Below are 15,456 nucleotides of genomic sequence, written 5' to 3' on the forward strand. Positions count from 1 at the left end.
CGGTGTTCTTATTTCAATTTCCAGGAGTGTATATCAGTTGCAAGTTGCTGAAAGTCGTTTGTCGTGGAAAAATAATACTTTTTTGTAATATATATATATATATATATATATATATATATATATATATATATATATATATATCACAAAAAAGTTGCATGGCGTGGGATTCCATCCGGCGACCTTCGGACTGCGAACCCGAGCGCTTACCGCTGCGCCACGGCGCTCTAGGAAGTTATCAATCGTAGAGAGTATTTCACCGCAACGGTTTCTTTTAACTGTCGATTTTCTCGACAACTGCTGAGAAGTGCATCTTGGTGCTTTGCCACATTACACCTCTGGCCATGAGTTCTTACTATGCGCAGTATGAATCGAATCTGAATATCACAATTGGCGGCCTCCCCTTGTAAGTATCATGACCTCTTATAATCTATTGTTACGAGTGACTGGCCACGCCAACTAAATTGCTGAACTTTGCTGCAACCGTGAGAGGTTGTAGTGTCTAACACAGTGGTTCCCAACAGGTGGTCCGCGGACCCCCAGGGGTCCGCGAGCTATCCCAGAGGGCTCCGCAAGATTAGAACAAAAAATATATTAAATATATTTCGTATGATAACAGTTTTTTTTGTTTTTTTTTTTGTTTTGGCCGCTTCTTGCATGAGCAGAGCCTTAGCGAACGCTAACTTCTGCATCTACCATCTTCCTAGAGCCAATGACACTAGCACACTCTAGCGCAAAACTAGAATTAGATAGAGGCAAATAGTTCTGCTGTATGCCGTTAGACTGATGACGCAATGGAAAAGGTCCTTCCATTTGCAACCACGTCATTCTCCATCTCAGCCATACAACTATGGAACGCGCTCCACTGTGATCTGTGTCTTATCCAGAACCACTCAACATTCAAGAGGGAACTCAAAACTTACATATTAGGGACGGTATAGCCACCATTGTTGTGTCCCTCTCATCTCTTTCTTTCCCCTCTCCATCATAGCTTCGAATTTTACCATTCTATTTCTCTTCCTGTAACCTATCTTCTTCTTCTACATCTCTTTCCCCTCATTCTATCATCTTATGTCTCTGCTCGATGAGAATAACTCACAAGCTGCAAGAACATAACGAGAAAATTCCCAATTAGCAATAGGACTGACATTCATAAAAGAAAAATATGTTTACTAACATATATATAGTCATTACTATTATTATTATTCTTATTATTATTCTTGATTGTTATAATTATTTTTTGATTGTTATAATTATCATTGTACTACTGTTATAATCTACTTTTTTGTTTAACATTAATACTGTATAACACGTTATGTGTCCTTAGTGTTCTGTAGAAACTGAAATTCGTTCAGTTTCAGTATGCCTGGTTAAGTGTAAGAGAGGGCCTGAAGGCCCTAATCTTGCCAGGTAAAATAAATGCGTAAATAAATAAATATCGGTGTGAGCATGCATTTTCTTCCACGTGTTTCATGAAAAACAAATATAGGAATCAGCTCGACATGCGGTCGGATTTGAGAGTGAAAGTTTCAAGTTTGGAACCTAATATTTCATAAATAATGGACTCAAAGGTCAGATTGAACTCATCTCATTAAGAACTGAAAATTAAAACTAACTGTATACTGATGGAGTACTCTGCTGTAACTGTATTTTTTCAAATAAATAATACCTTGTATGAAATTAGTGTTTTCTTATTTTTCACACATGTCTACTCAATGCAATCTCAAGTGTAGTACACTTGAAAGGCCAATACACTCAGTTTTAATTTTTTCCTGTCATTTTCAGCTCACACTCAATTTTTATTTTTTTTATGGAGTTTGTTATACTAAACACTCAGATTTGAAGACAAAGATTTAGAGCAATAATCAAAAATTTATCAATAACAATGATGGCTAAATTGAAAAAGTTTTAAGCTCAATATTTTTTCAATAATGAATATGTCAATGTTTTTTCTAAGTACTAAAATTAGAAAACGTAAAAAAAGTCTATTAATTTGGCTTTTTTAGGTACTTGATACTGTGATATGACAAGGTACCAATCATGCTCGATGAGGCGGTCCGCTAGAAAACTTTGTAGGGAACCCCTGGTCTAACTCAAGGGCGTGCTGAGTAGTAATGCCTCCGAACTTTTTATTCTGTTCTCAATATCGGTTGAGGTATTTTAATTCATCCACGTTACTTGGTCGACTTTCGCGCTTCGCTGTCTGCCGCCAGAGGCCTCTAAATTGTAACATGACAGTGACTTTGACAGTGCGTGACAAACAGCCTGCTGTAATAGTGTTTATAACCGCACAAGAGTTCGTCCACACATGGAGCACCCTCTACTTCAGCATGACAATGCCAGCTGTCATCTGTCATTCTCCATACGATCCCACCTTGTGCCAATTCCCTTTCCAGCCGTTTCCAAAACTGAAAGTACACCTTCGAGGACGTCATTCTGATAGTGATAAAGAGTTACAAGCAGTGAAGAGGATGCCGCTCCTTCAACAAAGTCAAAAATTCTACAGTGATGGCATCAACAAACTGGTCTATCCGTGCGAAAAAATGTGTTCGTCGCCATGCTCACCTGAGAAATACATATGTGGATGTGATGAATGAAGGTGTAAAATGTTAATAAAGTTTGTTCTGATCATCCTGAGGCTGAAGCTCTTCTGTCCGTTTTTGCTTACAAACAGATTTGTTTTTCGAGAGGGTCACCCATGATCAAAACTTGATTTCTATTTTTCTTTTTATTTTCCAGACATGTTTCGCTGAATTTCAGCATCGTCAGTGTTATTTTATCTTGTATAAAACAATAAAAATGCTTTTATACTATTAGTACCCCTATAAATTTGAGTTTTAAGACATTATTTGCGTACCTAAAAAATTTTGTATTATACCTTGTAACCACATTTCTTGGATTTTATGTAGTTTAATGCAGTTGTTTTGATTTAGAGTTTGTCTGCTGCAGTCACATGGAACCAAATGTAGAATAATCGTAAATTTTCGAAATAAATAACTGTTTTACATTAAGTTACATATATATATATATATATATATATATATATATATATATATATATATTTCAAAATGTAAATACCGTTTAAAAAACTCAAATTTGTATGAGTACAAGTAGTAAGAAAGAATTTTTCCTGTTTCATGGATAACAAAAAACCGACTGCTGATGCTCAAACTTCAGCGATACATGCCTGAGGAATTAAAAGAAAAACAGAAATTCCATTTTGCTCAGCACATACTCTCTCTAGAAACTAATCTAAACTTAGTTTTTTTAAAAAAGCTTCAAATTTTTTTCTTATGAAAGTTCGACTGCCCTCGTATGAACTAATAAAAATTATTAAACCTGTCTCACTATTATTGAGAACATCGCAATTATTAATGAGCATTTATTAGTATTTTGGGGGAGGGGGGGGGGGGGTGGGAGGGGTCTCTCGTTCTCTCTGGAAGCAACATTTAACACTACTCTTGACTCTTACGTGTGTTATTGTTGTGATAACTCTGGTCTTGTCTACTTTACATCTGAGCCACAAACCAATACTAACTCGCCTTGAATATTTTCCTTCCTAAAATAAATAATACTCTCTACAAGAATCGGGCGCCAGTTCCTCTATTTTAACATGAAATATTTATTGAAATTATCTTTCAATGATTGCAATTTCAATTTCTTGTACCAAAGTAAATCTCGCGCACATAATTACGCCCCAATCTTTATAATAATCAAATTTATGGAACTTTTCAAATAAAAAAGAAGTTACTAATTATTATCTGGCTGATCTTAATTTTGTCTTCAGAAACTAAGCAAATTAAATTAATTAAGTCACCTTACTACACAATCCATCAAATGTACATTTCACCACTTTCTAAAGAAATTTTAGTACATGAAATTTTATATTAATTGTAATCTCTTTCATAGTAATCTTTGATAAGATTTAAGGGTCCTCGGTCAGTCTATAAAATAAGCCATTTTTGTTATTTTTATTGCAGAATACAATGAAGCATTCAACGTAAACCTTTTTACTCGTTATTTATTGTAATTTCGACAAAATTTTCTGATTTTTTTGAAGGACTATAGTCATCAGTAATCCCCAACGTGAGGAGTTTAAGGTGCTCTGTCAAAAATGAGGTGCGCCCATGCCATAAATCTGCCAGTCTGCAAATCTTGCCTGAAATTAAAAAAAAAAAAAACTATGTATGACCTTGCGCAAGGAGCTATGCCTCAGTTTTTTGAATTTGAAAAAAGAAAAAAGATTACGCTGGCGGACATTTGAAACAAAATTGTAGTTTTGTCGTTAGCTTTGTCACTTCCTTGCAATAATTAATAAATAAATAAAAATAAAAATTAGCTTCACACTCCTTACAGACATCCACGAGGAGTAGTTTAGTCAAATTTCAGAAACATATCTTCATTAGAATGGCAGCAGTCCGCTCGGTCAGCTTGAGATACAGTGTGTTTCGAGCTGGCAGAATAGATTCCACCTGGCATTTGCAAAACGGCCTGCAACCAGTGCAACAAATACTATACACTGAAGAGACAAAAGTCATGCGACAGTGATACGCACGTATACGGAAGGTGGCAGTATCACGTACATAAGGGCAGCGCATTGGCCGATGTGTCATTTGTGCTCAGGTGGTTCACGTGGAAAGGTTTCCGACGTGATTATGGCCCCACAACGGGAATTAAAACTTCGAACGCGGAATGGTGGTTGCTGCTGGACGCATCCCATTTCTCAGAAAGTAAGGGAATTCAGTTCACCGAGATTCACAATCTTAAGAGTGTGCCGAGAATACCTAATTTGAGGCATTACCTCTCACAACGGGCAACGGAGTAGCCGACGGCCCTCACTTAACTGCCGAGAGCAGCGGCGTTTACGTAGACTTGTCATTGCTAACAGACAAGCAACACTGCGTGAAATAACAGGAGAAATCAATGTGGGACGTACGTCATACCTGTTTGGACAGTGCGGCGAAACTATACATTAATGGTCTATGCCAGCAAACAACCGACGCGAGTGCCTTTGCTGACAGCACAACATCGCCTGCAGCGCCTCTCCTGGGTTCGTAACCATATCGGTTGGACCCTGGACTACTGTAAAACCGTGACCTGGTCAGATAAATCCCGATTGCAGTTAGCACGAGATGATGGTAGGATTCTAGTGTGGAGCAGACACTACGAATCCGTGGACCCAGTTTGCCAACAAGCACTGTGGAAGCTGGTGGTGGCTCCATGATGTCGTGGGTTGTGTTTATATGGAATGGACTGGGTTCTCTGGTCCAATTGAACTGATCACTGACTGGAAATGGCTGTGTTCCGCTATGGAGACCATTTGCGGCCTTTCGTGGACATGATGTTCCACAGAGGACTACGGAATTTTTATGGATGAGAATGCACGATGTCATCTGGCCACAGCTGCTCTCGATTTGTTTTAAGAACATTCTGGACAATTGGAGCGAATGATTTGGCCTCACAGATCGCATGACACGAGTCCCTTCAGACATTTACGGGGTACAGTCGAGAGGTCATTTCGTGCACAAAATCCTGCACCGGCAACACGTTCGCCATCATGTAAGGCTATAGAGACAGCATAGCTCAATGTTTCTGCAGGGAACTGCCAAAGACTTGTTGAGTCCATGCCATGTCGAATTGCTGTACAATGCCGAGTAAACAGTGGTCAGCGCATTGGTCAAATAGGCAGAAATTTCAGAGTGCGATTGAAAGATCGTTTAGACTGCTACAGGCTGGATAAATGTAACAAATAAGTAGTAGCAACACACATTGGGGACACAGTTCACCATTTGAAAATCTAATAAAATCTTGACATTCTGCACAAAATCGAAAAAAGCGAAAGAATAGATCTCATGGATGAAATGTAAATCCCCATTCGTAATAAGAAATTCGGAGATAATACTGACAATATTCGTAATGAAACAACCGAAATGAAGAACTCAAAATTCTTCAGTTGTGTTATGCCACATCTAATGCAATAGATTTAAGACGTACCAATATCAAACAGGCCGGTCGGAGTGGTCGGGCGGTTCTAGGCGCTTCAGTCTGGAACCGCGTGACCGCTACGGTTTCAGGTTCGAATCCTGCCTCGGGCATGTATGTGTGTGTGTTGTCCTTAGATTAGTTAGGTTTAAGTAGTTCTACGTTCTTGGGGACTGATGACTTCAGCTGTTAAGTCCCATAGAGCTCAGAGCCATTTGAACCATTTGAATGTGAAACGAACAATTACGGGATCTCAGAATCGCGAAAACTGATGTCAAATGCTATAGTCGATAGTCATTCACACACTGCTAGGCCACCACAATTTATAATGTGTGTAGTGTTTACGCGTAAGTAGAAAAATTTGAGCAGTGTATTCGTCTAAAATCAGTACCAAAACAGATAGTGCAGCAGTATAATATCTCACTACAACTCCGCTAGTGTACCAGTGATTCAAAAGAAAATGTGGGACGCCAAAATCGTACGTGAACAACCGTAAAAAAAAAGGCAATACACGATTTTCGCTCCCTCACAATTGATGCAAACGTGCCGAATACTCCAAAAACCACACCAGCAGTGAAGAATAAGCAAGAGTCCTATGATAATTTATTTCAAGTTATTTCATATTTAGGTAACAATTTTTTGTATGTATAAACACCTGGAGATGATCAAAACATGCTCGAAACGCGCTGCACTATGTTAAATTAAACATAAAACAAATAAAAGTGACTGGCAGCAGAAAATTCGAATAAGTAATAAGTACCTTCATGTTCCGGAGTGTTTCTCAAACCATTATATTGAAATTGATCCAGTGTCTATATGATATTTCACGTCAGTTTAAAAAAATTGTGGATTTTCTTACTTAAAACTAACTTCTTTGGCAGAGAGTAGTGCCTTCATAGTATATGCTCCGAACCAGTAATCGCTACACCATTTGCATCCTCAGGTATGAAGCCGACTACTCTAATTCGCAAGCCATGGTTGCAAATCTAGAGCCAGTTCTGGACACACTGAATTTAAAGAAAGGAAAGAAAATACAATAGAGTCCTACCATGTGACTGGTTCTATTATTTGATGAGCGTTCCGTTGTGTGTAAATGGCTAAGGATATAGCAGAAACATCGAGTTAAAAGCATGAACAGTTTCACCAAGGAGTGCTCAAATACTTTCCTTTCGTCAGACCTGTCGTGAATTCTGGAAATTCACGCTATTGAAACATTTTGCAGTAAATCCAATGGCTTAAGATGTTTTCGTGTGCTAGCATTCTGTCAACAATATCATTAACTGGGTCGCCATTCCACTCAATTTTTGACCTCCACGTTGGACGAATTTTTAAATCTCCATCTAAATGACAGTGATTACAGGGTGAATCTTTGTAGCGTGAGCCGCTGCAATTCTCTTGAAAACATTAAAATCCGCTGCCATGAGATATTAGCGAGTTAGATAACGAATGAAGACTCACTGACTTTGTACCTTCTGGATATGAGATCACATGAGCATGTGGTCAGAGTGCCTCTCCCCTGTAATTTATCACTGGCCGCAAGCCGGGCGTTCGCAAGGGCGCGTACGCGAAGAAGAATCAACGAGCAGCATACACACAAAAAAGGTGAATGCACGGTTTCACCGTGTGCTTTAGCTTCCTGTTGCCTAAGAAATTAATTACTCTACATTCAGTCACCAAAAGTATACGTAATTAGGGGAAAGTCGCGCAATGTCGGCCGGGTTACAGTACCGGCCGCTACTGTGTTTTGCCCTTCAGCTCCCAGATGACAGAAGTGTGCACTAAGCAGAAGCAAGCTTGTTTATCCAAATACATTGAAGTGACAAATGGTGTTGCTTTAGCTCTTAGCGCATGGAAGATCTTTTCAGGCCTGCGGTACGCCTTTTTAAGGTAAGTCATTAATTTCGTTGCTATACTCCGGTTACCTGTGTTATGTAAGGTACGATATCTAACAAGCGTTTCACGATAGTTTCTGTAAAAGAACGTTCGTAGAACTAAATCCCATTGGCGGTGGCATCGGTTCCTCTCCTCCCTTCAAGGCGACCTCATCCCCATCCCCCAGCACACCCGTCCCGAATCCAACTCCACTCCCGATGTTATCCTTTCCTCCCCCAACCTCCTTGGCCGCATAACGGTGGATGTCCTGGAGCCCATTGGTAGCGGCCATCTCCCTGTCCTCCTCACCGTTTCAGACGGTCGTCGCCCCCGCCCTGACCCTCGTAGTGACCCTCCCCCTAAGTACATCTATGACTATTCCCGTGCCAACTGGAATGCCTACTGGGATACCCTTTCCACCCGAGTCGATAACCACCCCTTCACCTACCACCACCCTGACGATGTAACCCATGCCGCCTCTTTTCTCCAGCAGATCTTGTCTGAGGCCGTGGAGGCCCACGTCCCTACTGTCGCCATCCACCCCCACCGTCCTACCTTACCCCCCAGGCCGTCCTCCTCCTCCGTGAATCCCGCCGTCTCTACCGTGCCTTCCTCCGCACGCGTGACCCGGACACACTACGACGCCACCGGCAACTCCAGCGACACGTTCGTAATTTGCTCGCGGCTAAGAAACGCCAGGACTGGCGACAGACATGCACCCGTTTAAATGCTACCCTCCCTATCAACTCGTCCAAGTTCCGGCCAGCCTTCCGTCGCCTTACCGGAACTAAACCCTCCCCCTAGTATCCTCTTCTCCATGATGATCACCCCTTCCCTGACTCCCTTAGTACGGCCCATCACTTTGCCTCTTACCTCTCCGATGTCTTTTCCATCCCCGATGATCCCCAGTTCGATTACTCCCTCTTCCCGGATGTCCGCGATCCAACTGACACCTCTGTCCCTCCCCTCGCACCTGGTTTCCAGTACTTGGACAACATTGCACACACGGAACTCAATGCCCCTATCACTACACAGGATCTCATTGCTACACTCCGCACAAAACGTAACACCGCTCCTGGTCACGATCGTGTCACATACCGTCACCTTCGTGAAGCTCCTGTCTCTTTCCTCTCCACCCTGGCCAGGCTCTACAAGTACAATGTAGTCCTGTCCACCGGTTACTACCCCGACCTGTGGAAAACCTCCCGTATCCTAATGTTCCTTAAACCTGGCAAACCGCCGTCCGCCGTCTGCTCCTACCGTCCCATCAGCCTTACCTCGGTCTTCAGCAAGGTCCTGGAATCTATCCTCACCCGACACATCCACCAGCATCTCCACCAGCACCACCTCCTTCCCGTTATCCAGTGTGGCTTTCGGCCGTCCTTCTCTTCCGACGACCTTCTCCTTCACCTCACTCATCTCCTTTCCGACCAGCTTAATTCCCGTCGGTCCGCAATCTTCCTCTCCCTGGACCTCGAACGAGCTTATGACCATGTATGGCATTCCGGTCTCCTCTTCAAGCTCCAAACCTTCGCCCTTCCCATTAACTACATCCGTCTGATCGGCTCCTTTCTCTCCCGCCGTCCTTCCTATGTCACCATCCATAACACAGATTCCTACACCTTTTTCCCCTCCGCCAGTGTGCCCCAAGGCTCCGTCCTCTCCCCCCTTCTGTACCTTTTGTACACGGCGGACATGCCGCCGCCGTCACCCCCCGTCCACCATCTCCAGTTCGCCGATGACACCGCATTCCTTGCCCTTGCCCCCACCCTGCAGCGCTCCCAACACCTTCTCCAATCCCATCTTGACCGGTTCACCGCTTGGTGCAACCAGTGGTTGCTCAAGGTCAATCCCTCCAAAACCCAGGTGATCATTGTAGGCAAAACCACCCCTTCCTTCCGCATCCTTGATTTCTATCTCACCATCTATGGCCGTCCTGTCGCCCTCACTCCCACCCTTAAGTACCTTGGCGTCACCCTCGACCGTCGCCTCTCCTGGACTCCCCATCTCCGGACAATCCAAGCCAAGGCACGCTCCCGACTCTGTCTCCTCAAGCTCCTTTCCGGCTGTACGTGGGGTCTGGACCCCTCCACCATCCTTCACACCTATAAATCCCTCATCCGCCCTATCCTTTGTTACACCCATCTGGCCTGGATGTCCGCCCCCCCTACCTTTTATAAATCCCTCCAAATCCTTGAACGCCATGCTCTCCGCCTCACCTATCGCATCCATCTCCCCTCCCCCATGCAGATCCGGGAATCTATCCTCATCCCCTTCCCCCACCTCCTCCTTTTCCTTGAAAGGATATGGATCCTGTACACCTCCTGCAAACTCGATCCCCCTCATCCGCTTGTCTCAACCATCCTCTCCCTCCCCCGACCACTGCCGCGCCTGTATTCCCACATCCCACCCGGTCTCCATCTCTCCACCCTTCTTACCCTCTCCCAAGGTGGCTTCCGCCAGCTCCCCCTCCCTGATGATGTCCTCCTCCCCTCCATCTACCCCTCCTATCAACTTTGATCCTCCCCCCCCACTTCCTGTGTCCTTTCCTTTAGGCACTCTCCCTCCCTTCCTTTTCCTTTCCCCCTGTCCCCTCCCTTCACCCCTCTTGCCCCGAGCTTCCCCTCCCCCTTCCTCCCTTCCCCCTTTCTCCCCTGCCCATGGCATCTGCTCTCCCCTCTTCCTCCTTCCCCCACTCCTCCTTTCTTGGCAGGTCCCCGGACACGTACACGGTTAGTGAACATTCGCGCGCCGGAGATCAACGCCTCGTGTTCTGTGTGTGCCGTCGTTTTGTGCTTAAGTGGTTCAGTGTTATTCGTTTTGTGCACCTACGTTCACGTGTGACAATTTTCGTTTCTGTCTCTGTCCAGGTGTCTGAACAATTTTATCTTGGACTCTACGCCCGTGAACGGCACCTTGTATTTTAAACTGTGTTGTTCAAATGGTTCAAATGGCTCTGAGCACTATGGGACTTAACATCTATGGTCATCAGTCCCCTAGAACTTAGAACTACTTAAACCTAACTAACCTAAGGACAGCACACAACACCCAGCCATCACGAGGCAGAGAAAATCCCTGACCCCGCCGGGAATCGAACCCGTTAACCCGGGCGTGGGAAGCGAGAACGCTACCGCACGACCACGAGATGCGGGCTAAACTGTGTTGTCTCCGTTTACATGTCCACCATGTTTTTTCTCTAAATGTCTTCATTTCTATATCTGTGTTTCTCTGCGGCCAAAGAGCGGCGTCGTATGCTGCTGCAGGCCTGTCTGTACTACAGGTTTCAAAATAACAATAAAGAAAAAAAAACTAGATCCCACAGCGTGTTTGTGGTGCAGTACCGCCAATCCGGCTATCTTCCAGTATCGGAGAGGAGTAATTTCAGCTTTTAAATTCTATTTTCCACTTCGTTCTTCTTTTCGGGTGCCGCGTGGGATTAACGGAGCGGTTTAAGGTGCCGCAGTCATGGACTGTGCGGTTGATCCCGGCAGAAGTTTGAGTCTTCCCTTGGGCATGGGTGTGTGTGTTTGTCCTTAGAATAATTTAGGTTATGTAATGCGTAAGCTTAGGGACTGATGACCTTAGCAGTTAAGTCCTATAAGATTTCACACATATTTGAACTTTTTTTTTCTTTTCGGTCTGAAATGGCGGGAAATGAGAAAAAAGTAAGAGGAAATTGGAATGAAGATGCACGGAAATGGCTGTGAGCAAGGTTATGTCTAACAAAATGTCCGCGAGGCAGGCAGCTGAAGCGATTTCAACCGAAGGGAAGGGATTAAAACCTCACAAGGTAAGATCTGAAAGATCGGTGAAGAAAGTTGGGGTGTTCCAAAACAAAATAAACACGTGAAGTGTGCCCATGGAAATCCAGTTGCAAAGCGGCGAAGAAAGCTGAAATTTTCTGGAAATAATGGGTCAACAGAAGAGACTGAAAAAATGCATCGTGTGTCTGGAGTCATTTGAAAAAGACTGGGTTTTTTGTACCAAGCGCAGAAGCTGGACACATGTTGAATGTGTGGCTCACAAGGATATTTTGTATTTTCTTTGCCATCTCTGTAAAACAGTTAGCTAAACATTGGTGGACTGAGGTGACATAGTAGCAATAATTTCCCATGATTACTTGTGCTTTTATTATTTAATAAGTACCATTACAGTACATCAGTAACGACCGATATTATCACAGAAGAGACGATGGCCGATACTGCAAAACACTTACTACAATCCCTGTAATTGTAGCTTTTTTACTTCCGATTTAATTAAGTACGGCAGTTAGAGGCGCCATTTCAAGGAAGACTCGGCCCCTCCCGCCGGAGGTTCGAGTTCTCCTTCGGGCATATGTGTGTGTGTGTGTGTGTGTGTGTGTGTGTGTGTGTGTGTGTTTTTCTTAGTACAAGTTAGTTTAAGTAGTGTATAAGTCTAGGGTCCGATGACCTCAGCAGTTTGGCCCCTTAGGAGTTCACACACTGAGTTCACACATTGTTGAACACTTTTAATCACCATCCTTACATGGCGACGTCCATAAACGTTACTGCACGACTCTTAACAGCACATTTTTGAGCCAGTATTGCTGCATGGGGTTACGTGTTACAATTTATACTCGACGTTACCCAATGTTTCTGAGAAGCACTCCATCACTGCTGTACTTGCTGCAGGTGTCGAGAAGCGTCAGATTACTATTTTAGGTCCATCTTCACTCTTACCCCTACCAAGTTTATCTCTCATTTTGTCTCTATACCTAAGTCGTTCAGCATTGTGAAGATTTTTATAGCAATACGGAAGCTGCTTCCTCGGTGCGTAGGCTACTATATTCGTGCATTTTCCTCCATCCTCATTAGGTTGTCCTCGCATTCTTCATGGAGACCTATTATTCTTCCACCTGTTTACATGTTCAGTCTGCCAGCATTTGTTTTCCATTAGGGTCATACACTACTGGCAAAAAAAATTGCTACACCACGAAGATGACTTGCCACAGACGCGAAATTTAACCGACAGGAAGAAAATGCTGTGATATGCAAATGATTAGCTTTTCAGAGCATTCACGCAAGGTTGGCGCCGGTGGCGACACCTGCAACGTGCTGACATGAGGAACGTTTCCAACCGATTTCTCATACACCAACAGCAATTGACCGGCGTTGCCTGGTGAAACATTGTTGTGATGCCCTGTGTAAGGAGGACAAATGCGTACCATCACGATTCCGACTTTGATAAAGGTCGGATTGTAGCCTATAGTGATTGCGGTTTATCGTATCGCGACATTGCTCCAAAATGGGGTATATTCAAGTACTGACTGGAGGAACACAACTGCTAGACGACCCCGCGTACCTCTTGTTATGTCGCGTCAAGGCTGATATTGCGACAATCAATGGATGAGAAACACAGCCGGCAAGTACAGTGTAAATCAGAGAAGACATAATCAATAAAACAGGGTGACATTATCAGCATAACAAATAAAGATTATGTCTAGTGCACTCTATATTACTTAACGACAAAGGGAAGTCAAATAATTAGTGGGTACGTACTTCACCGAAGTTTTATCAGCCCCCACCCCCACAACCCCTAACTTTCTAGACCCGTTTAACATCCCCCACGTGGAATCTTTACTATCTCATCATATTCCCACCTCTCCTCACTCACGTTGAACACCTTCAAACAACCTACACCTCAGCAACGGTATCTTCTGTGATTTCTATTACTAGTGCTGCGCAAATTCCACCAATCCTACACGTGTATATTCACAATATCCTCTCCCAACGAAATTTCAACTGTCGCCCTCTCCCAGACAATCAAATCTGTTCAGACACTTGACCAACCTCCCAATCATAATGCCACCACACCCTTCCCACCTGCCGCGCGGGGTAGCCTGTGGTTTAAGGGGCCTTGCCACGGTTCGCACGGCTACTCCCGTCGGAGGTTCGAGTCCTCCCTCGGGTATGGGCGCGTGTATTTTGTTCTTAGCGTAAGTTAGTTTAAGTAGTGTGTAAGCCTAGGAACCGATGACCTTTGCGGACGGGCCCATGGGAACTTACCACAAATTTACAAATTCCCTTCCCACCTCCTTAGACCGACACCCTCCTTTGCTACTAAATTTCTAATCCTTTTCTCCTCTTAGTAGCAGTGCAATACTTCGTTATCCCACGAGGGGGACGAAAAATAATGCAGGACACTGATACACGAAGCAAGGTTTGGGTTTTGTGCAACATCCCCTTGTGCATTAAGCACTATTCCAGGCTCTCGTAAAACCTCAGTTCCTCCAATAAACTGAGAGCATGACACTTCAGCGCTTGTGGGACATATTCATAGCATACTCAGTGTTCCCTGTTGTACGGCTACTCTTGGTTGACGGCAGTCTTATTAGGTGGTTGTAAATTCTCTTTAAATCTTACGTTAAAAGAGCGGCCGGCTTGGACGATGTAGTAGTGATCCCAACATTTACAATCATTTTTATATATCCCGGAAGCAGCAAATTAATTGTATCAACTTATCAACCTGAGTTTTAACTGAAATATTAGTGCGTTGTTAACCTGGGAACCACACATATCTTCTGATTTTCTAAGGTGGAGAAATAGTTTTCAAATTTCGCAACAAATGACTCTATGTAAGCTTGCTACTAGTAAATATCCATTGTATTTTCCACCAGTTTCACAGTTTGCAAAGGCCATAAATTTTGTTTCTCTGTCGTATGGGAGGGGGTGGCAGGGGGGGGGGGGTGAGTGGCGGCGACCAGACTCCCCTGCCCATTGCAGAGTAAAGTTGGTGGGGCGAAGACCCGCGTGTGATAAAACCCCTCCCCGAATTTTTGAATCGGCAGTCATCGATTCAAGAGCTGACCACCAGGCGACACAGTTGTCTTATTGTAACTTAATGCTTCGTGAAAGATGAGAAAATGAATTAAGTCTGCTTTTTTACTATTTACTTGTAGCTGTCCTATTTAACTTGAACATTGTAGAGTTTGAAAAGAAGTATTAAATAATTACCCGTTGACGGTACTGCGTTTATGTTTCACTTCACGTTGAAGTAATTGTTCCACTTTGTCCCTATTAAATCAACGTGGCGGGTTTTTCCTACAATGGTGGAATGCAGCAAATCCCCGCAGGTGTTCTGGGGTAATTCATTGCAGGTTCAACAACCTTACGACAATGCTTCAATGCTAACCCCGGGAAGGATGACATTCAACCCGTACTGCGTGAGATCATCTCACCTTAAGATACAATTCCGCTGTCTAAAACAAAGATTTATGGAAAACTTTCTGGAAAAGCATTGAAATCTGTGCTTCTAAAGTTGATACCCGATAAAGAATTAATGGAAGAAGAATGCATGGGAAAATGGAAGCTTGTTACTGGGATGGGAAGATGTGCCAAAGAAAAAAAGAGCATCCTACACAAGCAAAACAACGTAAGGTACATTTCATTACTCAATGTCAAAACAAACAACTACTTCATTGTTTTTGAGTCAGATTCAGACCTTTAACACCATGGCAGTAGCTCAGAAATAGATATGGACTTATTATTTCACGAAGAAATATTCGAAGAAAAGACGAACAGGAACAAGAGCATGGGACGTCAATTAATAATCAGAAGACCTAACAAAGTACACTATTTACTTGCT

At 43.5% G+C, this 15,456-nt stretch overlaps 1 protein-coding gene across 1 annotated transcript in view; it reads left to right on the top strand.

Moving 5' to 3' along the window:
* Window positions 1-15,456, top strand: part of LOC124619430 — a 641,742-nt gene that overhangs the window by 339,843 nt on the left and 286,443 nt on the right. The window lies entirely within an intron of this gene.

Source organism: Schistocerca americana, chromosome 6, assembly GCF_021461395.2.
Source record: "Schistocerca americana isolate TAMUIC-IGC-003095 chromosome 6, iqSchAmer2.1, whole genome shotgun sequence".
Classification (NCBI taxonomy): Eukaryota; Metazoa; Arthropoda; class Insecta; order Orthoptera; family Acrididae; genus Schistocerca; species Schistocerca americana.